Raw genomic sequence first — 24081 nt, forward strand, 5'->3', positions numbered from 1 at the left:
AGATGTTTGTTCTTTAATTTGAAGCAGCATAGCATGGTGGTAGTACAGAACAGAAAATGGAACCAGGAGTATTTGAAATTTAGTCTGCATCTGCCACTTGTTAGCTGTCTGATCTTGGGCAGATTACTAACTTTTCTGAGCCTCACTTTCCTCATCTGTAAAATAAGAAGAATGATAGCACCAACTTCATGTGGTTATTGTGAGGATTAAATAAGGTAATACACGTAAGGTGCTTTGCCAAGTGCCTGGCACAGATTACCTGCTTATGTAAGTGTTATTATCATGGTCCAAGCAGCAGCTTCTCCGCTCCTTCTGGAATCTCTCCCTGGTTCAGCCCGCCTGCCTCCACTCCTGCCTCCACCATGTCCTTCAGGGTGACCCAGAAGTCCTACAGGGTGTCCACCTCTGGCCCCGGGGCCTTCAGCAGCCGCTCCTTCACGAGTGGGCCCAGTGCCCGCTCGAGCTCCTCGAGCTTCTCCCGAGTGAGCAGCACTGGCTTCCGCAGTGGCCTGGGTGCAGGCTATGCTGGGGCCAGTGGCATAGGCATGGGAGGCATCACTGCCGTCACCATCAACCAGAGCCTGCTGAACTCCATTAAGCTGGATGTGGACCCCAACATCCAGGGCGTGCGTACCCAGGAGAAGGAGCAGATCAAGACCCTCAACAACAAGTTTGCTTCCTTCATCGACAAGGTGCGGTTCCTGGAGCAGCAGAACAAGATGCTGGAGACCAAGTGGAGCCTCCTGCAGCAGCAGCAAACGGCTAGGAGCAACATGGACAACATGTTTGAGAGCTACATCAACAACCTGAGGTGGCAGCTGGAGACTGGGCCAGGAGAAGCTGAAGCTGGAGGCAGAGCTTGGCAACATGCAGGGGCTGGTGGAAGACTTCAAGAACAAGTATGAGGAAGAGATCAATAAGCGTACAGAGATGGAGAATGAATTTGTCCCCATCAAGAAGGATGTGGATGAAGCTTACATGAACAAGGTAGAGCTGGAGTCTCGCCTGGAAGGACTGACTGACGAGATCAACTTCCTCAGGCAGCTGTATGAAGAGGAGATCCGGGAGCTGCAGTCCCAGATCTCCGACACGTCTGTGGTGCTGTCCATGGACAACAGCCGCTCCCTGGACATGGATAGCATCATCGCTGAGGTCAAGGCACAGTACGAGGAGATCGCCAGTCGCAGCTGGGCTGAGGCAGAGAGCGTATACCAGATCAAGTATGAGGAGCTGCAGAAGCTGGCTGGGAAGCACGGGGATGACCTGCGGCTTACGAAGACTGAGATCTCTGAGATGAACCGGAACATCAGCCGGCTACAGGTTGAGATAGAGGGCCTCAAAGGCCAGAGGGCTTCCCTGGAGGCCGCCATTTTAGATGCTACAGGTTGAGATAGAGGGCCTCAAAGGCCAGAGGGCTTCCCTGGAGGCCGCCATTTAAGATGCTGAGCATCGTGGGGAGCAGGCACTCAAGGATGCTCGTGCCAAGCAGCAGCAGCTGGAGGAAGCCCTGCATTAGGCCAAGCAGGACATGGCACGGCAGCTGCGTGACTACTAGGAGCTGATGAACGTCAAACTGGCCCTGGACATCGAGATCGCAACCTACCACAAGCTACTGGAGGGCAAGGAGAGCCGGTTGGAGTCCGGGATGCAGAACATGAGTATCCACACGAAGACCACCAGCGGCTATGCTGGTGGTCTGAGCTCTGCCTATGGGGGCCTCACAAGCCCCGGCCTCAGCTATAGCCTGGGCTCCAGCTTTGGCTCTGGCACGGGCTTCACCTTCAGCCGCACCAGCTCCACCAAGGCTGTGGTTGTGAAGAAGATTGAGACCCGTGATGGGCGGCTGGTGTCTGAGTCCTCTGACGTCCTGCCCAAGTGAACAGCTGCAACAGCCCCACGCAGGCTTCCCTTCCTGAGGCTGTCCCAGAGCCCGGGAGGGAGGTTGCTGTGTAGGGGAGCACAGGGAACGGGAGACCCACCCAACGCTCAGCCCTAGCCCTCAGCCCAACCACGGGGAGTTTACTGCCTGGGGACCCCCCCTTGCCCATGCCTCCAGCTGCAAAACAATTCAGTTGGCTTTTTTTTTTTTTTTTTGGTCCAAAATAAAATCTCAGCTAGCTTGGAGGAAAAAAGAAAACAAAAAGTGTTATTATCATTATCAGTACCTTAATTTTAATTTTTAAATTATAAACGGTGAGTGGGATACTTCATGGCCCTCCTAGAAGTAGCTGCTTTTCCATATCAGTAACGTTGTTCAATGACAGAGCCATACCTGAAGAGAATCCTGTATTTAGTTGGGTTACACTTGATGTGTCCCACAGGCCAGTGAAGTTGTGGACCACCGCTAGCCTCTGAAATGGCACTTCTGAATTAAATGGGATGTCTTTTTCCCCCAGATTCTGTGTGGGAGGCTTATACATTTGGTTTGGTAATGAGTTTGCTTTTTGAGCCAAAGAAGAGAAGAGAATAAAAGAAGAGAGAAGGCGTGAGAGGCAATCATAGAAACCTGGAGGCTCACATTCTCCAAAATGAAAAAGAAGCCTGCATTTCTGCAGAAACAAGAGAGAAACAACTAACAATCTCAAAGCTCATTATGATTTAACTTTCAGATAGCACAAAATGACAGTAATGTGACTACTGAAGCCTGTTTTAACTGTAAGCAGGAGAAAGGAGTGGAAATGGAGTGTATTAGCAGCGGCATAAAGATAACCTTCTCCCTTACAGGCTGTGCATATATTAGTGCATGAATGTACTGTTAAAAGCCACTAAATCTCTCTAAAGTGGTCATTTCCCTTTCTTTGGCAAATGATTGGAAAATCTTTGTTGTGTACTTTCTTGAACCAAATTTCTGGAACCTTTTCAGGCATACTTTCTGTTTTAGAAGAATGTGAATTGATACTGATGGTTGCATCAGACAGGAAGGAGTGATGAATTCAAAGGGCATGTCACCTTACAAAGCCAAAAGAGTAAAGTAGGAGCTCATCCATTCTTCCCCCCCCCCGCCCCCGCCGAAAAGGAGCATTTTTTTGTGTGTCAGATTGTTGTGGAAGATTTAAAAATAGAAGAATCTGAGTGTCCTATTTTCCCATTGACTGATGGTGTCAGTTCCTTTGCATCTCTGTCAGTCTGCTATTACTATGATGATCACTATTATCATCTGTCTTTGACTTTTCCTGTCTAAGAAGTACAAATTATCCTTGGCATTATATTGTGAGACGAAAGTCTGAATGGAAGCACTAGATGTTGATATTTGTCTAGGTTAACTGCATAAGTTAGGAGCTTTGTAATTTGATCTTGGATATTAGAAGCCAGTGTCCATAATTATTTAACTTAATTCTTTCCAGGTACACAATCCTAAGAGAAGTTTTGAGAACATCAAGGGATCTCAGGAATTTTTTAAATTTCAAGCCAACTGAATTGGCTCGCTACAATGCACTTCAAAATGATATCGAGAGGCAACTGCACAATTGCAATGCAAAGCAGCAGGTCTGTCAGTGTCATCCAGTCAGCCACACTTGTTGAATTCAAATGAGGGCATCCAGCCCCTAGTATAGGACAATGCAAAAATAGGAAGAGACTCTTTTTTTTTAACCCTTAAGGTACTTACTCTATCCTTTTGAATCATGACTTTCTGTTGTTGATAAAGCAAAAGATGGTATGAATCAGATAACCAGGCATCATTACCCCTCCCAAGTCACTTAAATTCTTGTAGGTTAAAGCTTTTTCATTTTCCAAATGAGTGAGCTAGGAAAGATATTTTCTAATATCTCTTCCTGTTCTAAAAGAGCATGACTCAAGTGGATGCAAATTAACATGGTGTGAACAAGATGCTTTGTTCACACATTCAGCAACATTGAGGGCATCTTAGGAGCTAAGTACTTGAATGGGGCTGTGGATGTAAAAGACAGGAACACTTTGTCCTTCTTTCAGGAGGCTTGCAAAGTGAGAAGCAAGACTGACCAACTAGCAGTTACAATGCACTCTGCTCAGTGTGGGCCGACTAGAGCCAAGGCAATTCCGGGGGAGGGCAGGGCTAGCTCTGAGGTTGGCCAGGGTAGCCATCCAGGTTGTGGTGATGATATTTGCAGAAGGCCCCAAAACAGAAGAAAAAATTCATCAGGTAGAGAAGATGGGAGGATGCCCCTGGCAAAAGGAGGAACATTAACAAGGCTCAAGTGCAAGCAAACACCCTGTGCTTCAAAAATTAATTCAAACATGAATATATCAGTAGTGGAAAGTAATGGAGACAGAAAATTGTTTGAGACTCAATTGTGAAGAGCCTTGAATGTCATGCTAAGAGTTTTGACTTTTATCTATAAGGTACTGAAGAATCATGAAGAATAGAAGACATGATCAGATTCCTTTCAGAAAGTTCACTCAGGTGGCCCTGTGGAATCTGAATGGAGGGACCATGGAAGGGAGAGGAGGCTTATAGGATACTGTGTTGATGGTCCATGGGAGAAATGATAAGATTCTTATCCAGGGCCATGACAGTGAGTACAGGGAGAAAGGACACATTTGAGAGAAGGTCCAAAGACTGAATGCACAGAATCTACTTATTCATTTATACATCACTCAGCAAATCTTTATTCAGTGCCCACTATGCATCTGTCAGTGTAAACCTGGCACTACACAAAGAGAATATAAACACTGCTGAAATATTGAGGAGAGAATGGCCAGAGTGGGACCAGTGATGTGGTACTGGTTTGGGTGGGCTTCCTGGAGGAGGTGAGGACTGACTTGATTTTCCAAGGAAGGAGAAGAGATATGAATATGTAGAAGGAGGCAGGAGAACATTTATATGCTGCGACATAAAAAGAAAGGAATGAAGAGATGACCATCAGGTGTGCTTGATGAACAGAGAACCTTTAGTCAATGCTAAACATGATGGAGAGACAGGAGGATGAAAAGACTGAACAGAAACATCTAAATTTGATGTGCTAAGCCACAGTGAAGCACTGTGGGTTTTTTTAGAAAGAGAAGGATTGTGTGGTATGATAGAGAAGGCAATTGAATTAATGCTTGAAGACCTGGGTTATGGCATTATCTTGCTGGGTCAGCATTCAAGTTACTTAATGTCTTGAGAGCTCAGATTTGCATAGTTTGGATAGGAACAAAAAATGTATTGAGATGTATATTAGTCAGGGTTCTCCAGAAAGACAGAACCAATAGGATATATGGGAGAGGATTTATTAGGGGGAGTTAGCTCACACAATCATAAAGGCAGATAGGCCAACTGCAAACTGGAGAACTAGAGAAGCTGGTAGCATGTCTCAGTCCAAGTCTGAAGCCCCTGAACCAGGGAAGCCAAGAGTACATCCCCTAGTCAGGCCCGAGAGCCCCCAGAGGCCACTGCTGTAAGTTCCAGAGTCCAACAGCTGAAGAAGCTGGAGTTGGATGTCCAAAGGCAGCAAGAGAAAAAGCATCCTGCTTCCTAAGGAAGAGAAAGAGTAGAGAAAGCCAGTTCTCTTCTTATTTTGTTCTAGCTGGGTCCCCAGCCAATTGGATTGTGCCTGCCCATATCGAGGGCAGATCTTCCTCTTTCAGTTCACTAGAAACACTTTCACAGACACATCTAGAAACAGTGCTTCACCAGCCATGAAAGCATCCCTCAATCTGGTCAGGTTGACATCTCAAATTAATGATGGTTAAATATAGTATGCCCTTGTCAACTTGGCATCTATATGCATCTTGTTAAATTATAATTTCCAGTCAAAGACAATAACAAGATCATAATTCCACCTAAAATGATACAACTATCCTTTGCGCAATGAGGAACACACTAATAGCATCTCCAGAAGAGAAGGTAAAGTTCTTGAGTGATGTTTACTCTTCTCCTGGTATCCTATAACTTAGATACCATGATGAACAATAATACAATTATTTTGTTACATAAAAATTGAGCAGTACTTAAATACTGGTATAAAGTCAATAAGCCTGAAGTTACATGATAAAGGAACAAGAGAGGAAGGAAAACAAAGATATTTGCTTAATATATGTGTATATATACACAAATGTATTCTTAACAAGTGGGGAGGAAATATGATAATTATGGTTCCCATTTCTGTAACTGGGCAGGTGGTGATAGCTGGTATTTATAACTGCCATCTTATGCTATCCATTCTGCATTCCCTTTGCTTTCACCAAGCACTTCAGCTAGTCATGGTTCTTAACCTGGTTGGGTGACCCAAATGTTTCTTGCTGAAGGGTCTGGGCCATTCAGAGTCCTGCCTGGATTGGGTTGTTGGAGATTCCCAATTACTTAATCACAGTGTATGGTAATACTAAGCGGTCTCCTTTATTTCAGACATACTCTTTGATATGGTTTGGCTGTGTCCCCATCCAAATCTCATGTTAAATTATAATTCCCAATGTTGAGGGAGGGTCCTGGTGGGAGGTGATTGGATCATGGAGGCAGATTTCCCCCATGCTGTTCTCATGATAATAAGTGAGTTTCCAAAAGATCTTATGATTTAAAAATGTGTGGCACTTCCCCCCTTGTTCTCTGTCTCTCCTGCCACCATGAAGAAGGTGCTTGCTTCCCCTTTGCTTTCCACCATGATTGTAAGTTTCCTGAGGCCTTCCAGTCATTCTTTCCTGTTAAGCCTGCAGAACTGTGAGTCAATTAAACCTCTTTTCATAAATTACCAAGTCTCAAGTAGTTTTTTTAGCAGTGTGGAAATGGACTAATACATTCTTCCTCACCTCCACTGTGAGGTAGTAGTCCCATTTCCTCTTAGTAGTCCAGGTAAATTGTACCAATCAACACCATAACTCCTTTCTTAATTTGTTGACCCAGAGGCATGAGGAATCTAAAGTGACTAGGCAGCAGCCTTAACTTCCAGTTTGATGGAATCATTGTTATATCTCCTGGTAGGAGCATTCTTCTCTCCAGAACTAAGACCTCTAGGCTAACAGAACATGATGTTGTAGGAACAAAAAGCAAAATTTTTTTGTGGATTACTAGGGGTAATAAAGGTACTCTTATTTTCACCCTTTGATTCCTGGCTAGGGGAGAAACAGTACCATATATTGCGTGCTGGTTCAGGGCATATACAGCCTTCTGGAAAACCTTGCTCCAGCTATGTAAAGTATTTTCACCTAGCTGATGCTGTAACTGCAACTTCAAAAGGCCATTCATTCCACCATTCTATCAAGCCAGCTGCTTCAGGATGATGAGGAACACAATAAGATCAGTGAATTCCATGAGAATAATCCATCACACTTCTCTGGCTGTGAAATGAGTTCCTTGGTCAGGAGCAATGCTGTGAGTAATACCATAATGGTGGCTAAGGCATTCCTTAAGTCCACAGGTAGGAGTTTTGGCATAAGCATTGTGTGCAGGGAAGGCAAATCCATATTCAAAGTGTCTATACTACTAAGGACAAAATTTTGCCCCTTCCATGATGGAAGCAGTCCAGTGTAATCAACCTGCCTCCAGGTTAGTTTGCTGATCACCCTGGAAAATGGTGCCATATGTGTGGCTCCATGTTGGTCTCTGCTACTGGCAGATTAGGCACACAGTGATGCCTGTAGCAAGGTCAACTTTGGTGAGTGGGAGTCCATGTTGCTAACTCCATGCATAGCCTCCATCCCTGTCACCATGGCCACTTTGTTCATGAGCCCATTGCGTGATGATGCGGTGGTTGAGAAAGAGTCTCACTGGTGTCCACAGAATGGGTTATTCTGTCTAATTGATTATTTGAATCCTTCTCTGCTGAGGTCACCCTTTGTTGAGGATTCACATGGGACACAAATATCTTCATATCTTTTGCCTCCTTAGAGAAGTCTATATACCTCTTCTCCAAATTTCTTTGTCACCAACTTTCCAATCATGTTCCTTCCAAGTCCCTGACCATCCAGCCAAACCATTGGCTACAGCCCATGAATCAATGTATAATCATATATCTGGCTATTCTGTGTCCCCTTCCAAGCAAAGTGCACAAACAGGCACACTGCCCAAAGTTCTGCCCATCAGGAAGAATTCCCTTCACTACTGTCCTTCAAGGATGTCCCAGAAAGAAACTGTAGTGCTACAGCTGTCCACCTTTGGGTTATGCCTGCATATCATGTGGTACCATTTGTAAACCAGGCCTGATCTTCTCTTCTTCTGTGAACTGATCATTAGGTACTCCTCACAAAGTCCTAGGTGCAGGCTGAAAGAGAGAAGGCAGTAAAACAGGAGTAGGAATTATGGGCATTTGAAACACTTCTTCATATAACTTACTTGTTCCTTCAGGACCTGTTTGGGCCTGATCACATATATACCATTTCCATTTGATAATAGAGTGCTGCTGTGCACACACAACTTTATGGCTTAGTGGGTCAGCTAACACCTAGTTTATGATAGGCAGCTCAGGTCACATGGTAGCTTGATGGCTCATAGTCAAGCATTCTGTTTCTCCTAAGGCCCAGTAGCAGGCCAAGAGCTATCTCAAAAGGAGAGTAGTTATTTGTGGATGATGGCAGGGCCTTGGTCCAAAATCCTAAAGGTTTCCATTGTGATTCATCCATGAGGGCCCGCCAAAGGCTCCAGATGGATCCCTGTCTGCCACTGACACCTCCAGCACTATTGGATCTGTTGGGTCATATGACCGAAGTGGCAGAATAGCTCGCATAGCAGCCTGGACTTATTGCAGTCTTTTCCTGTCCTGGGCTCCACTCAAAACTAGCAGGTTTGTTTTTTTTTTTAATCACTATATAAATGGGATAGAGTAACACACCCAAAGAAGGAATTTGTTGCCTCCAGAATCCAAATACGTCTAGTAGGCTTTGTGCCTCTTTCTTGGTTATAGGAGGGGCCAGATACAACAACTTACTTTCACTCAGGAGGGATATCTCAGCAGGCCCAACACCACTGGACCCCTAGACACTTCACTGAGCTAGAAATGAATTTTACTTTGATTTATTTTCTGTCCTCTAACATGCAGATCTCTTACTGATAAGTCCACAGTGGTTGGTGGAAGGGAGCAAAAAAGGTATTGCATTGTGTTGAGACAGGAACTCAGCTAAGAGTCCACTGGAGTAGTCCTTTTGAAAATACATATAAAAGTGCATTTCTCATGGTGCAAAGTGCAAAGCATGGAATAGACATTGTATAAACACTGGGAAAACAGGAATAAGAAGTGGCAGGAGATTGGAATTCTCAGCCTGCTGGGCACAGGGAGGCAGTGCCCACTTTCTGCCCTTCTGTCTTATCCCGCTTCCCTCTCTGAATGTGGCATGCCCATACTGGGTTTGGCTCAAAAACCACAAGGATGATGGCTAGCTTGAAGTATTTCCTATTAAAGGCATGGATCGTATGTACATATTCTTAAATAGTGATCAAATATGGGTACAAAAGGATTAGGCCTGGGAAACAATGTCCAGCTTCTCTGCGTGTTCTGGGCACTAAGGAAAGCTGTGCTGAGAATTGCTCCTTTGATTCAGCTCCAGGTGGCTTCCCTGCTGCTTCTGGCATTCTTGGCCAAATAAAGCAGACATGGAAGATTACAGCTTAAGTGGATGTGTTTTCTCCCTGCTAGTTTAAGTCTACCTGAATGTTTCATCAGTTTTTGCCCTTGGTGGATTTATAGTGTAATGCGAACATAGACATATAAACAAACAAGTTACAATATGACAAGTGGTCTTTTGTCCTACAACTAGCAAGATGGTGTTAGGTCCCAAATAATTTACTCTGCTGAGTTTGGCTGTATCCTAATTTAAGGGTCCCAACAGTTGAGTTTCTTTCTGTTTCTTTCTAAAACATTGCACTGAGCCCTAACTAAGTCAGAGTGCCCTGGTTGCTCAGGAAAAAATATTCTCCCAGGGCAGGGGCTTGAGCCAAGGGAAATGTAATTCTCCTGGCCACCTACAAAAGTAACCCTGGACTTTTATGATTAGAGTGACACTTTCCTAATCTGCCTCTGTATCTTCCCATCTTTTTCTGTACTGGCCCTTGTTGGGCTGCTGATCTAGGGGACGCTGATTGATGAAAATAACCTTGTCTTCTGTAGATGCTTACCAAGAAGCCACGCACCAAGCTAGAGAGGCTGGAAACCTGCGCTCCAGAGAATCTCTGAATTGGAAGATACCTCAGAGGTCACTGAATTCTTTCCCTGCAAAAGGTTTAAACCTCTGTCATTATTCAGATTTGAAAATGAAGACAAGTTTCTTATCCTTTTGGATGTAATTCACTCATCAGGTAAAAAGGATTATCTGTTCCTTTTTCCTCAAATGGCTATTATGAGGATGAAACACTATTTGGGAAGACATCTTTGCAAAATAGAGAATTATTAAATACAATGCACAATTTAATTATCAATTCTTTTGATAGCTTCCTCTAGCCTCCAGTCTCTGTTAGCCATTTTTAGTTTCATCAGCCATCTTGAAGTGTTCTCCTTAAATTCTTTCAGTATCAGTCAAACTACTGATGGACAATTGTAATTCATGTTCTTCTGAAGGGACACCCAAAGTCAGCTTTTGCTTCTAACCAGGTATCCAAAGCCAGGTTTTTCTAGTCCTTTTCTGAAGAGGGAAATGAAAGCCTCAATAGAAAGGTTGTCTGGCAACCAGAAAAAAGAAAGAATTTCTTTCAGCCTTTCCAAGAAGAACAGAATGGAAGTCTTGAAATATAAATTATTTTTTAGTGGTATCTTGAAAAAGATGTTATTCTTCATTATCTGCCGTTTTTACCCTTTTTCCTGAATATGGCATATGCAAGCAATTAAACCATTGTGTATCTTTAAAATGAATAAAAGTAGAGATAGTTTTAGGAGATGGAAGGAACCTTAGAGATGTCCTGGTGTATCCATTTAGTTTCTGAAACAGAGAAGTGGGTTTTAGAATAGGTGAAAGATTTCCTCATGATTTCTAGCTTTTTAGTGCTGAACCAAGACCAAACCTAGGGTTCTTAACTCCCAATCCAGGATCTTTGCTGCTAGGACAGAGGTAAGATATGAACACAAATAACTACATTGAGGTATTCTTAGACTAGTACCAGTCCTCATTGTCTAACCTGGTTGTAAGGGTGGCTCAAGCAAAGACCCCAGGCCAGGGGACTTCTGCTACACTGTCAAAGGGCATTTTGGTTGGAGATCCTAAGCGACATTTCAGATGTTTACCTTGGAGATAAAACATATGTTTTGAATCTGAATTTTGCCCATTTCACAGAGAACAGAAAATTGGTTAGTTTCTTTTCTCCTATCTCAGAATTGCTCCGGTTATATTGACTTTTCTACTGGGGTTGAGGCTTGTCTCATGCTCCACTCCAGTGGGAAGCCTGGCAACTCTCCTGGAATGTCAAGTTGTGGAGAATAAAAGTTCCCAAGAGGAAGAAAATATCCTCTGGTCAAATCCCATTATAGTAAACTCCCCACCACTGTCTAAACTCCCTTGGTGTTAACCCAGATCAATCCCACTGGAGCTATATAGGCCAGTGCCTGGGGCATAGAAATAGTTGTTCCACATGATCTCACTGTGACAAACATTCTTTCTCTCCCACTACCAATCTTTGTCATAGAAATGAGTTTCTGATGAGTCCAGAGGGAGCAGGGTCTACCTGGGTGGGGGAAGATCTGGTCTGTCTGTCTACCTCTGCCTCTCTGTCCAGTCTTGAGTGATGCAGCACATGTTCTCTGTCATTTGCAGTATACGACCCACCACATGGGTAAATTACCCTGCTGCCACCCAGGGCGTCTTCTTTGATGAACTGGGTGGCTAGTGCGGTCTTTCCTGGAGCCTTGATGGTCTTGCCTATGCAGAGGTGGGGCAGTGGATTTTCAGGGGACTATTTACACTTGTACAACTTCCAGGTGGTGTTGAGGGCAGTGACTCTCAGGCTCAGGGGAATTGAAGGGTTAAGATGTTCTATGCATAGGGAATTCTGGACACACAGTATCATAGAGTCCTAAAGCTGGAAGAGGTTTAGGATTACCTATGCAAATGGAGATGAGTTTGGGTTGTGAGATACTTTGTGGTCTGGCTGCAGCACAGAGTCTATTGGAAGTCAAAGGCCTGACAGAGAAAAAGGCATTTCTTCATAGGGATATAGCAATGTGGATCTGGGAAAGGAGAAGGCAAGAGACAAGAGGCAGGTTTTCTCTGGCCCTGAAAAGGGAAGTGACTTGGCTAAGAATGCACAGGTAATTCCCTTGCTCATGCTACAACTCAGATGGGTCTGCTTTCTAGAGCAGCTGGTTTGGAGACATGAGGGGAACTAATCTTCATTAAATAAATCAGAGTGAAGCCAGATGTTTGCAGCTAGAGTTGGGCTGCATGATTCCTGCTACCTGCTGCTGCCAGTTTGTTTCTGGGTCGACCATGAGACCTTTCGTCTGCAAAATGAAGCCGTGAAACACTCCTGCCAACAAAGCAAGGGAGAGAGTCCTCTTCCCACTGTGCCACCATGAAAGTAGCATATTTGGTGACAGTTGTTTAAAAGTGTCGATTAATCATGCCATCTGCCCTCTGAATACTGAAGCAGTTGAGGACTAGGCATAGGAGTCCAAAAGGGCTATGTGTATCTATCTTAGTCCAGTCCCAGGGGAATGTGGCTCAGAGTCCAGGGCAATATGGACTTCAATCTTCCCCCTCTGAATTGAACTTATAACCTCGTCACAGGCAGGGAAGCTAGATTCCACAGAGCTGAAAGGTAGATTTTTACAGCATGAAAAAATCTGGAGTGCGAAGGAAATCACCTGAGGGTTGTAGGCAAACCATGTCCAAAAGAAAGCCATTGAGAGCTAGCCACATGTTCAGGACACTTCCCTGCACCAGCAGATGGGACACGGAGGGAATGGAGATGATGGGGGGAGAGTGGGAGGACTTTCTCCCCAGTATACCAAGAGGGCACATGTTCTTATTTTAAGGTCTGATGCAGGAACAGGGGGAGAAAATAGCTCCTCTACACCCACCCTCTCTTTCTCAGTGAAACCTACTTATCTCCCCACCTTCATCCACAGTCCTCACTCGCTGCCTGTCTCGCGGTTGTCTTCTGCTCACTTTGTGTTCTCCAGCCTGCACAGTGCTGAGCAACGTGTCAGTTTCTTTGCAAATCCATGTTCAGACTGTGGTCTATACCTTTGTGAAACAGCAAATGGTTGTCCCAGGTTGGCTACTCCCTGAGACAAGGATCTGGGTGCCAGTAGTTCATCACTGGGAAGTGATGCCAGGAAACACCAGTAGAAGAAGGGGGAACTAAGACAAGAAAGGAAAGGGTGTTATCAAGCGGGTCACCACTTGGGCAACCAGAGCTTCTGCCACTGGGAAACTCTATGCCAGTATAGAAAAAAATGCCTAAAGCCATCCTAGTGAGAGTGAGAGAGCCAGGGTGTTTATTTACCACATTCTATCAGTCAAGCAGTCTGCTAGATAAGTGCACATGATATGCAATTTTTGCTTTATGAAGTAAAACTCTAGCAGTTAGATGTGAGATACTCACCAGCTCCCTGTGGCTTCTCTGTGATTTTTGTTAATTTTGACACAAGACGTTTTCTGAGCTCTGCTCAGGTAGAAATGTACTGCAGTAAACTAACACAGGAACAGAAAACCAAACAATACATGCTTTCACTCATAAGTGGGAGTTTAACAATGAGAACACATGGACACAGGGAGGGGAATGACACATGCTGGGGCCTATTGGGGGTTAGGAGACAAGAGGAAGGAGAACATTAGGACAAATACCTAATGCATGCGGGGCTTAAAACCTAGATAACAGGTTGATAGGTGCAGCAAACTGCCATGGCACAAGTATACCTATGTAACAAACCTGTATGTTCTGCACATGTATCCCAGAACTTAAAGTAAAATTAAAAAGAAAAAAAAAAAAAGAAATGTACTACAGTAATCTCCAACTGTTGATCTACTGGTGGTACTGAGAAACCCACCCTCCAAGGACCTGTTGGCTTCTGACACATACAAAGACAACAACAGCCTTGAACAGAGCTCCATAACCATCTCTGTCAGTGGAGGAATCTTATTGAAACTATCAAGAGAGAATGGCAGGTACTGCAGTCCTTCGTAAGCTTCACAAAATGCCTCCTGCTAGTGAGTTGCTGACCTCATTTCAGATATTTACTAGTTGAAAGCAAATTGGCTCTGACAAGTTTCTCTCTCTGAGTGTGGCATGAACTTTGCCTGCTTTCTACTTGGCCATTCAAAGTGCTATTGTGGAGACCTGAATTGACCCTTGGGGTTGGCACTTGGAGACCATGCCTTGAGGTCACTGTCTAGCTCTTTCTGGGATGAACAGGAAAGTAAATCATGAATAGGTATTGGGTCCTGGGAAGGCTGCCTCTCAAAAAGATTGATCAGCTGAGCTTCCTGGCTCCTGCCCTGCCCCCTGCTCTCGGGAATCTATGCTCTGCCCAGGCACCCCAAGAAGCCGCCTTGGCTGGTCCTAGATGTCTCCTCTGATACCTTTGAATTGAAGCACTCACCACCTGGTAACTTATCCTGCCGCCTCCCCAGGGCCTCTTCTCTGTTTGACTTGGTGGCCGGTGGAATCTCTCCTGGAGCCTTGAGGGTCTTATTTCTGCATAGCTAAGGCAGTGAAATTCAAGGGATTATTTGGAAATTCTGCTAAATTTAGAGACAATGTTATATGGAAACACATTTATTTTCAGGCTATAGTTCAAGCATCTTCAAGGGCAGAACTCTTTATTAGTTTTCCTATGATGCAAGCAAAATAGTTTTTGGGGTACACATTCTAGTCTACATAATTCAGTTATGTAAAAGTAGAACTTTATTTCTTTTCCCCAAATTTGACACTTATTATGGGTTGAATTGTGCTCCCCCACAAAAGATAGGTGGAAATCTTAACCTCTAGTACCCAGAGGTACTTATTTGGAGATAGGGTCTTGACAGAGGCAATCAAGTTAAAATGAGAACATTACGGTGTGTCCTAATTCAATATGAAGGTGTCCTTATAAGAAGAGGAAATGAACACAGACATGCACACAGGGAGAACTTCATGTTGGAGATGAAGGCAGGGATGAAAGTGATGCTTCTAGAATCTAAGGAATGCCAAAGACTGCCACTGAACCACAAGAAGCTGGAGGCCAGGCATAGAAGAGAATCAGTCCTTCCCTGCACTCAGAAAGAACCAACCCTGTTGGCACCTTGATCTCCAAATTCTAGTTTATAGAACTCTGAGGTGATATATTTCTGTGGCTCTAGCTGCCCAGTTTGTGGTACTTTGTTATGGTGGCCCTAGAAAGCTAATGCAATGCTTAATTCTTTTTCACTGATGGTCTTAAGCTTGACCTTGCCAATTCAAAGCAGATTTGAGAGTCTTCTGTTGAATTCAATCTCTTTAGAATACTCAGGCAATTCAGACTTGCCTCTTCTCTTCCCTTCTGTCCTCACTTCCTGGCTGTGGTCCTAGGCAGAGCTGTCTTTACTTTGTGGATTCTGCTGCTATGTGTCTGTTTCTTTTTGCTGTGCTGGCTCTAAACACTCTGTGTCTATTGCTGAAGTGTCCACTCCTTGCACTTTCCATGGCTTCATGTCACCGGGTCCAATCAATTTACTCAGCATCAACACTCTCATCTTACATATGAGGCTTCCCCAGGTTTTCCAGCTGATTCTCAGCCTCACCTGCACCTGTCTTGTCTCGAGTGATGTGGCCATGGGGTGGGGTTAGGCAGGAGTGGGGAAACTTTGCAGATGTTCTACTGAGTCTGTCTCTGGGGCCACAGGCTGCCAGGGCAGGGAAGTAGTAGTTCCAAGACATACTTTTGCCATCCCAGACCCATTCCACCACCACTCTGCCTCTTCTCTGGCTGCCCACATGTCCAGGGACTCTCTGTGAGGCCAAGGTATATGAACCCCAAGGCATCACTATAGCAATTGGAAACTGAAAACATTTTGAAAATCCATCAGTGGGAGAATGATTGCATAGGTGAGAGAGTTTCCTTATTGTGGAATACTATGCAGCTGTTAAAAAGTGTGAGGACACTCTCTATCCTGATGTAGAAAGATCCAAGACATGTTGCGTTCTACAACAGCATGAATGGCATAATTCTATTTTCATAAAAACTCTGTGTGTATGGATGCAAAAGGACAGAGAATCCTGGATGTATATCTAAGTTATTGGTGCTACCAGCAGGGGACACATGGATTAGGAGAGAGAGGAAGCTATGTTAGAGGAGATGTTCCCTTTTTCCTAAAAATCGTTTTGTAGTATATAAGATATTATCAGGACTATGTTTATAAATGATAAAATTTTAACAAGTAAAAAAAATAAATAAACCAACCCCCAACAAATAACATAAACCATACTAAGAATGGCCTGCCTGTTCCTTTCTCAATGCCTCTAAAATAACCTGTTTACTCTCTTTAAGTCCAAAAAGGATCAGGCATACTTGTGGGCTTTCACTGAATTCTCTCTTTTTCACTGAGATATTGTTAGCGTAAAACTTTAATGAATAAATAAAGGACCAGAAAATACAGCTCCCAATTGCCCTCCAGACCACAGCCTATGTTGTCACAAGAGGCCTCTGGCAATCCAAAAGGAATAAAGTTGAATCAAGTAACAAGAGGAAATCAATATCTTATTCATGTTAAACCTGCCCTAATGTCCTCCATTATGGGACTCACCACACAGAAAATCGATCTGTTTCTCTTCTGGTGGAATATGGGGCTCTAACATTTTCATTTATATATATATATTAACTTTTAGGAAGGGAACTTCACTTATGGAGCTATTTCCTAACTCTATAAAACTAGCAGATTAACAGCAGAGTTTCAGAGCCTCTTATGTTTGAGTTTGCATACTAAGTAAACATTCTAAGAAATAGTTCTTGGGTCAGGACAAGGATAATAATGGTCATTAATAACCGTCACTCATTATGAGGTTCTTCTTCATTTGAGCTCTTCTAACTTACTGTTTATAAATGCTTTTTAATGTGCCAAGTGCACTCCCCCACCCCTCCCAGGCAGACACACACTTGGAGGGAGGTTAATTGCTGCTGCCTTTATGAGCCCTGACCTGTGCAGACAGCATTCTCGGATCACTTCTCCCACCTCTGGGGCCGAGGTTAACGGTCACTGTGCAAGACTGCTTGGGACAGGGAATGGTAGAATCTAATTACTGGCTTTTGTGGGGACCCATGAGTGTGTCTTTATGAACATGATGGGCTGAAGTAATCTCCAAGTCTGTGTGCTAATGATCTTCTGAAAGCTATTGTTATCTCCAAGGTCCTTAGGAAATTATATTTTAATTGTGAGTCTAAAATGCCCCCATTAACTCTCTCTGTTGCCCTTACCTGATTCTTATTGCTCTGAAATCTGCTTGATCCAAATGCAACCAAATTACTTCTTCATTTTGTGCAAGAGATCCTAGATTATTTGTTTGTATAATCACCATCCCCAGTGTGGGTCCCTATTCTCATTTGTTTCCAGCCTCAGTTGGTCCCCTCCCTACCTGGTAGATTCTCCATGGGTACAAGTGCATAATTCTCTTTCTAAACAAGTTGCAACAGATTTCGTTTTCTGCTTTTTGAAGATACAACTGGACACCTTAAAATACAAATTTTTGCTTCTTTATTTTGTTGACTCTCTTAGTAGGTGAGTCATTAGAAGTAAGAAAAAGAAAGCAGGATTGATAGTGAACATTATAAACATAGATGGAACTTGAAATAATATTTGTGAGCTGTTATTAATAGGATTTCCCCTCTGATTTGTATATGTATGTTTCAGTTATGCATATTAACATTTATTTTGTCAGTGAGTAAATTCTTTATTCTCTGAAACCCCTGGAAAACAACATTGCTGTGTTGTTAACACATTGGCAGTGAGTATTCTGCACATATACACATCTCCCTGCCGTGAATCTTTCAGGCAGACATTGTCTTCTGTGAGGGCAAGAGCTAAAATTTAAAAGCATCTTACCTGACAAATGATTAGGGAACAATTCTTCAACCAAATGCCAAAACAAATCAGCTCCCTAAGTGATGTGAGATATTCTCAAGCTGTGCCTGGTAATATTAATAAACAAGGAGACGCCTCTGCCCACAGCTTGTTTTTTCAGTGTCCCCCAACCCTGCAGGCAGCAAAGACAAAAAAAAAAAAAAAAAAAAGCAGCTTTGGGGCTCCTTTAGGAAGTTAAAGCCTGCCATCTTGTGGCTATTCTATAGAATTACATTAATATTTCATCAAGTTTAAGAATCGCTTCTGTTGGAATTTAGGAAAGGTATTTTTGGCATGCACTCATAAATGGCATCTGTATTTGGGCTGTGGTTATACTCTGATAGGTACCAAAAGCTCTAAAGCTTGAAAATGACCACGAGGGCATCTTTGACATCTTGCCTTTGGGAAGCAAGTGAGAAGGTAGATGCTGGGGTGAGAGCTCTTGTACTGTCAGGTTCTTCTAGAATTTATAATGCTAAAAAGTAGCACCATCTGGGATACAAGTGACTGCATTCACCTAAAGTTCTAGGCAAATGGGTAATTTCTTAAAGTGCCCTTCTGATGAGAAGAAAAACTTCAGGCTTGTTAGCTGAAGTGTCATTTGTGGATACACCTGGCGAGATCATAGCAGGTGGTGCAGTAGAGCACCCAGTTCAAGAGGCTGATTCATCCATTGGGTGCTCAGCAAATTAAAATTAATGATGCCTGTTAGTGGTTGGGGAATTTTACTTTAGCCTGGACAAATGGGAATGAAGAAAAAAAAAAGAGCATCTCAAGCATAATCCTCTGGCTTATGCATTTTAAGGTTAGAGAACACCTAGAGGATTTGTTTTTTAAAAAATTTTTGCCAGATTTTAATGATTCTTTTTTCCACATTCTGCTCCTGCTTTCTACAGGTTATAAAAGTTGGAAAATCACAGGAGAAGGTGATCGCTATGATATATGCAATCTATCTGGTGGTCAGAACATGGGAAAAAGAGGGGTAAGTTGGGCTTATCCAAATTTAAGCTCGCTTTAATAGCAAGAACAAGTTTGAGGGAGCTGAATAATTTACATATTTTCAGACACAGCTGCACAGTTCTTTTCAGTTTTCCCATCTGTGAGCTAGAAACGAAGGGAATGATCAAATTTGCCAACTGATTGTCTTCATGGATGTTAATTCAGTGAAAAAATCTCTTAAGGTTGTTAGTGTAGCAAGGTATGTATACTCTATTAAAAGGGGTACACCAACTTTTCATTAAATTCGATTAAATTCAATGGGTTTTTCTTTTCCTTTTTTTAAGTACCATTTGCTTCAATCAGGTTGAGAACAGAAAATCACCTAGAAGTAAATGTTCCTTGTTTCTCAAAGAAGGCTTGAGTAGGCTACCTTGGTTATGTAAATGTCAGACGAGTGAGCCTCCTGGTCCCAGGAGGTAGGTAACGACATCCTGTGCTTTGAGTAGTTTAGAAAATGTTGCCTCTTATCTTGTAGGAGGAATTGGTGGTGCAGAGCAGCACAGAGGGCTGTTGTTGTTGCAGTTGTGTGGTCAGGTAAGATGAAAATTAATTAAGTGCATTTTGGATTTAGTTGGTCAGTCTCATTTTTCAAAACACTTGACCTACCTTGACATTTGTGCCCAAACACTCCTGCTTCTTGCCCTACTTTTCTGGCTGCTCTTGCCTCATCTCCTTTGTAAGGTCATGCTTTCCTCCGACAATTCTGTTGACCGTCCTCAAGGCCTTGGTCCTGCTAAAGTATAATTTTCAAAAAGGTAAAATCAAGACTCTCACACGAATACAAAAGTAATACATCAAAGCCTTTATGTAACTTATTAATTAGTGAAGAAACCGATACGTAAAAATCAGGTCAAAGGAAAACTTGAAGGCATGTATAAGTATACTTAGGAATGCAGAAACGAATTTGCTCATAGATGCAAAATTGTTAGTATCTTGTAGAAAAATAAAATGTAATGCTTGGGGTCAGGGTCATCTTTTTCACCCCAAGGTAAAAATAAATTGTATCTCTATGGGGACAAAATTAACTCACAGTGCTATGGACAACAATAATCTGCATTTCCATTAGTTTTCTACAGATTAACTTCTACTTCTAGAGGGTAGTAAAATAGCCTAGCCAATAGGAAGACAATCTGTGGTGCCCAGCTTAAAAGAATCAAATTACTCCTGGAGGGTCTGCTAGACAGAGCCCAGAACTCACAGTAATCTCTGTTGCTCATTTCCAAGATTTTGACATTTTTTCCTGACAGACCTGGGCTGTCCAACCATTCTGTGCTCTTTCTGGGGTATTTCACCTAAACCATAGCTTCAATTACCTCCAATAATAGCCGACTTTTAACTTTTTATTTTCTGCCTAGACCTCTAAATTCCAAATCCATGCATGTGTATGCTTACCTGAGAACTCCTTTTAGAAATTTTTGAGGCTAATAGAGAGGGTAATTTACATGTTAGAAGAGGAGAGGTTTGAACTCAGCATTATCTGATTTCAGAACTGAAGCCTAAAGCCTGCAACATCAACGCGAGGTAGTTTTTGGAGATGTCCAAACTCATGGGGCTAGAACCTGTATGGTAGATCCCTCCTTATTCTGTCTTATGGTGGGAGGAGTTATCCTCTAGGAAAGAAGAAGCTGGAGAAATGGATCTCACTGTTTTTCTAGCTGAGCTAAAGATAAGAGCCGGTACTGCTGGCTGCCCATGGGGAGAGTTGCTTTTTCCTATTGTTGAGGCAGGAGTAGCTGATAACCTTTTTCTATAGTTGGGACTGTGGATTCTGATGTTGTGCCCTTGATCTGCCTCCTTTTTTAGTTCCTTTACAGGGAGAGAGGCCTCCAGCCTGTGCTCTGGGTGGTAGTGGAGTAGAGGGTTGCGTTTCTCCAATAGAAATGCTTCTCAGGTCTCCCGAGGGTTATCCCTATTTTCTACCTCTGCCCTGCTGACTACTGTTTCTGCTCTCCTGTCTCCCTAACTTGTCCTTCCTTCAATGTCCACACATTGAAGAAGAATGAAATCTCAAGCCCCATCAGTCCCTGACTGATCTCACAAGTTTAGTAGCAATTTTGACCTGTTCAGGTGCTTATTTCTTCCTTGTTGTCTCCTTTTCTTCTCTTTCTGGCTTCTCAGGCCTAAACCCAGAGACTGTTTAATCAGCTGGTGATCAAATGAGAACAAATGTCAGAGAGGTGACGGCAGCCAATATCCAAAGCCCTTCCTCACTAGAGAAAAGCTTGCTGTTGGAAAAAGTCAATTTCCGCCAGGTGGAAAGTGTGTGGGAAATGTTATTGAGCAGGGGGAGCCCTGCTGCCTGCCAAATCTAACCACTTGCCTGGTGTTTCGTTCCTTTCTCTGCCAGGGAGCTGCCATTTATGCAGTCCCTGCATTGGCAAAGACCATCTCAGTGGAGACTTACTAACTTTATTGGGAGGGCAAGGGAGACCAGTTTGCTTGACATTAGGGTCCACACAGAAACCAGAGAAAACACATTTTGTTAAACATGGCATTCCCTAACATGTAAACAGTCTTAACATAATGTTTTAGATAATAAATTCTAGTGCAAAGAGAACAAAACTGGAGGGTCACAGGATAGAACTGGGAAGGACACTTATTTCACCCCTATTTGCTCGAGTTACCAGCGGTATCATAGAAAGGGGCTCTGCATAATAGTCTTATCCAGGTGGCCTGCAGTATCCATGAATCAACTGCAAGTCTCATGTCAGCTTCTGAAAGGCAATGGAAACGGGTGAGGAGGGGCAGCTTCTGCCCAAGTCATTCCTCCTTCCTGACCTCATGACCTGCCGAGGGCTATGCCCTTCTGCCCACTTTCCTGAGATGACTCCTAGCCAGGGCTGCCTCTCTGGTCCCAGGTACACTCTCAGCTTGTTCTTTCTGAGCACCTTCCTAGTCTTATGAGATTAAAGGCTCTTCTACAGCCAAAGAACTGTACACACACCTCCTTTAAACTCCTGCCACTCTGAAAAGCAAACAACAAAAAAAGAAAAACATCTGCCCATAACATCTTTTTGGAAGTTCTTTTCCCTTTCTTTTCAATCAGAACTGTGGGAAACTTTCTCGCTTATATGACATTGCTTATTGGTGCAGTACTTCAGGTATCAATGCCTTAGAAACTAACTATAATTCTCAAGAATTTCTGATTTTGTGAGCTTGACTATTTTAGAAACTTCATGTAAGTGGAATCATGAAATCTTTATCCTTCTGTGATCAGCTTATTTCACTTAACAATAATGTCCCCAAGGCTCATCAATGTTGTAGCATATGACAGAATTTTATTATTTCTTATGGCTGAATAATATTCCATTATAATATGGAATATTACATCTATATAATATGGAATAATATTAATATTTCATACATGGACTATATAACATAACATATGCAATGTAACATATACATTATTTCACATATGTTGTCTATTCCATAATATGTAACACATTTTTCTTATCCATTCATTCACTGGTGGAGATTTAGACTGTTTCTGCCTCTTGCCTATTGTGAATAATACTGCAGTGAACATGAGAGTTCAAATATCTCTTCAAGACCCTGATTTCAGTTCTTTTGGATAAATACCCAGAAGCGGAATTGCTAAATCATATGGTAGTTCTATTTTTTATTTTTTAAGGAACCTCTATAGTGTTTACCATAGTGGTTGCACTATTTTACATTACCACTAGCAATTCATAAGGGTTCTAATTTCTCCACATCCTCAACAACACTTGTTAATTTGTTTTTGTTTTTTGTTTTTTTGTTTTTTTAATAATGGCCATCCATTACTGGATGGTACTGAATTATGGTTTTGATTTGCCTTTCCCTGATGATTAAATGATTTTAAGCATCTTTTCATATACCTTTTAGCCACTCATGTGTATTCTTTGGAGAAATGTCTATTTAAGTCTTTCACCCATTTTTAAATTGGGTTATTTGTTTACTTGCTATTGAATTTACACACACACACACACACACACACACACACACACACACACTTCTTTACTTACAGTGGAGTTATGTCCCAATAAACACATCATAAGTTGGAAATATCATAGGTAAAAATGCATTCAATGCACTTGACATACAGAACATCATACCATAGCCTACCCTACCTTAAACACACTCAGAACACTTGTGTTAGCTTACAGCTAGGCAAAATCATCTGATACAGAGCCCATTTTATAATGAAGTGTTGAATACTTCATATAATTTATTGAATATTGTACTGAGAGTGAAAAACAGAACGGATGGGTAGGCACTTGAAGTATAGTTTCTACTGAATGCATATCACTTTGGCACCATCATAAAGTCAAAAAATCATCAGTCAAACCATCCTAAGTCAGGAACCATCTGTGTGTGTGCGTGTGTGTGTGTGTGTGTGTGTGTGTGCATATATATGTATATATTTAAATTGACAGATTATATTTATTTACTGTGTATAACACAATGTTTTCAAGTATATATACATTGTGAAATGACTAACATCTAGCTAATTAACATATATATTATCTCACATAATTATCATTTTTTTAGTGAGAATACATTCATTCTCTTAGCATTTTTTAAGAATACAATATGTTTTTTTAACATTGTTACCATATTGTATACTATCTCTTAAACTTATCTCTTTTTTCTAACTGAAATTTTGTATCCTTTGACCTATATCTCCACAGATCTTCTGCTCCCAACCACCCAGCCCTGGTAACCACCATTCTATTCCCTACTTCTGTGCAATCAAGAATTTTTAGATTGCACATATGAATAAGAGCATGCAGTATTTGTTTTTCTGTACTTAGCTTATTTGATTTAACATAATGTCCTCCAGGTTTATCAGTGTAGTCATAAATGACAGAATTTTCATCTTTGATGGTTGAATAGTCTTCCATTGTGTGTATATGCCACATTGTATTTATCTATTCATCCACTGATGGGCACTTAGATTGATTCTAAATTATTTCCTTCCTTCTACTAACTTTGGGCTTAGTTCATTCTTTTTTTTCTGGTTCCTTCAGGTATAATATTAGATTTTAAAATTTGAGATCTTTCTTCTTTTCTGCTGTAGGCATTTATTGCTATAAAATTCTTAGAATTCTTTTTGCTGTATCCTTAGGTTTTGATATGTTGTTTTTGATTCTGATCATCTAACGTTTTTCTCACTTCATTGAGTTGTTTCTCTATATTCTTGAAGTTCCCTGA

General features: G+C 42.2%; 1 long non-coding RNA gene and 1 pseudogene across 2 annotated transcripts; one reads left to right on the forward strand and one right to left on the reverse strand.

Moving 5' to 3' along the window:
• Positions 1-289: 289 nt before the first annotated feature.
• LOC116528675 lies at positions 290-17913 on the reverse strand. Its single transcript, XR_004259142.1, has 3 exons — positions 17903-17913; positions 4839-4849; positions 290-367 (listed from the first exon to the last, which is right to left on the reverse strand). It is a non-coding gene; the product is annotated as an uncharacterized LOC116528675 (long non-coding RNA).
• LOC116528672 lies at positions 294-1907 on the forward strand (annotated as a pseudogene). The gene is made up of 2 exons (XR_004259139.1): positions 294-1320; positions 1385-1907. The product of XR_004259139.1 is annotated as a keratin, type II cytoskeletal 8-like (transcript).
• Positions 17914-24081: the final 6168 nt, after the last annotated feature.

Source organism: Sapajus apella, unplaced genomic scaffold, assembly GCF_009761245.1.
Source record: "Sapajus apella isolate SASKATOON/1434 unplaced genomic scaffold, GSC_monkey_1.0 scaffold59, whole genome shotgun sequence".
NCBI classification, from domain to species: Eukaryota; Metazoa; Chordata; class Mammalia; order Primates; family Cebidae; genus Sapajus; species Sapajus apella.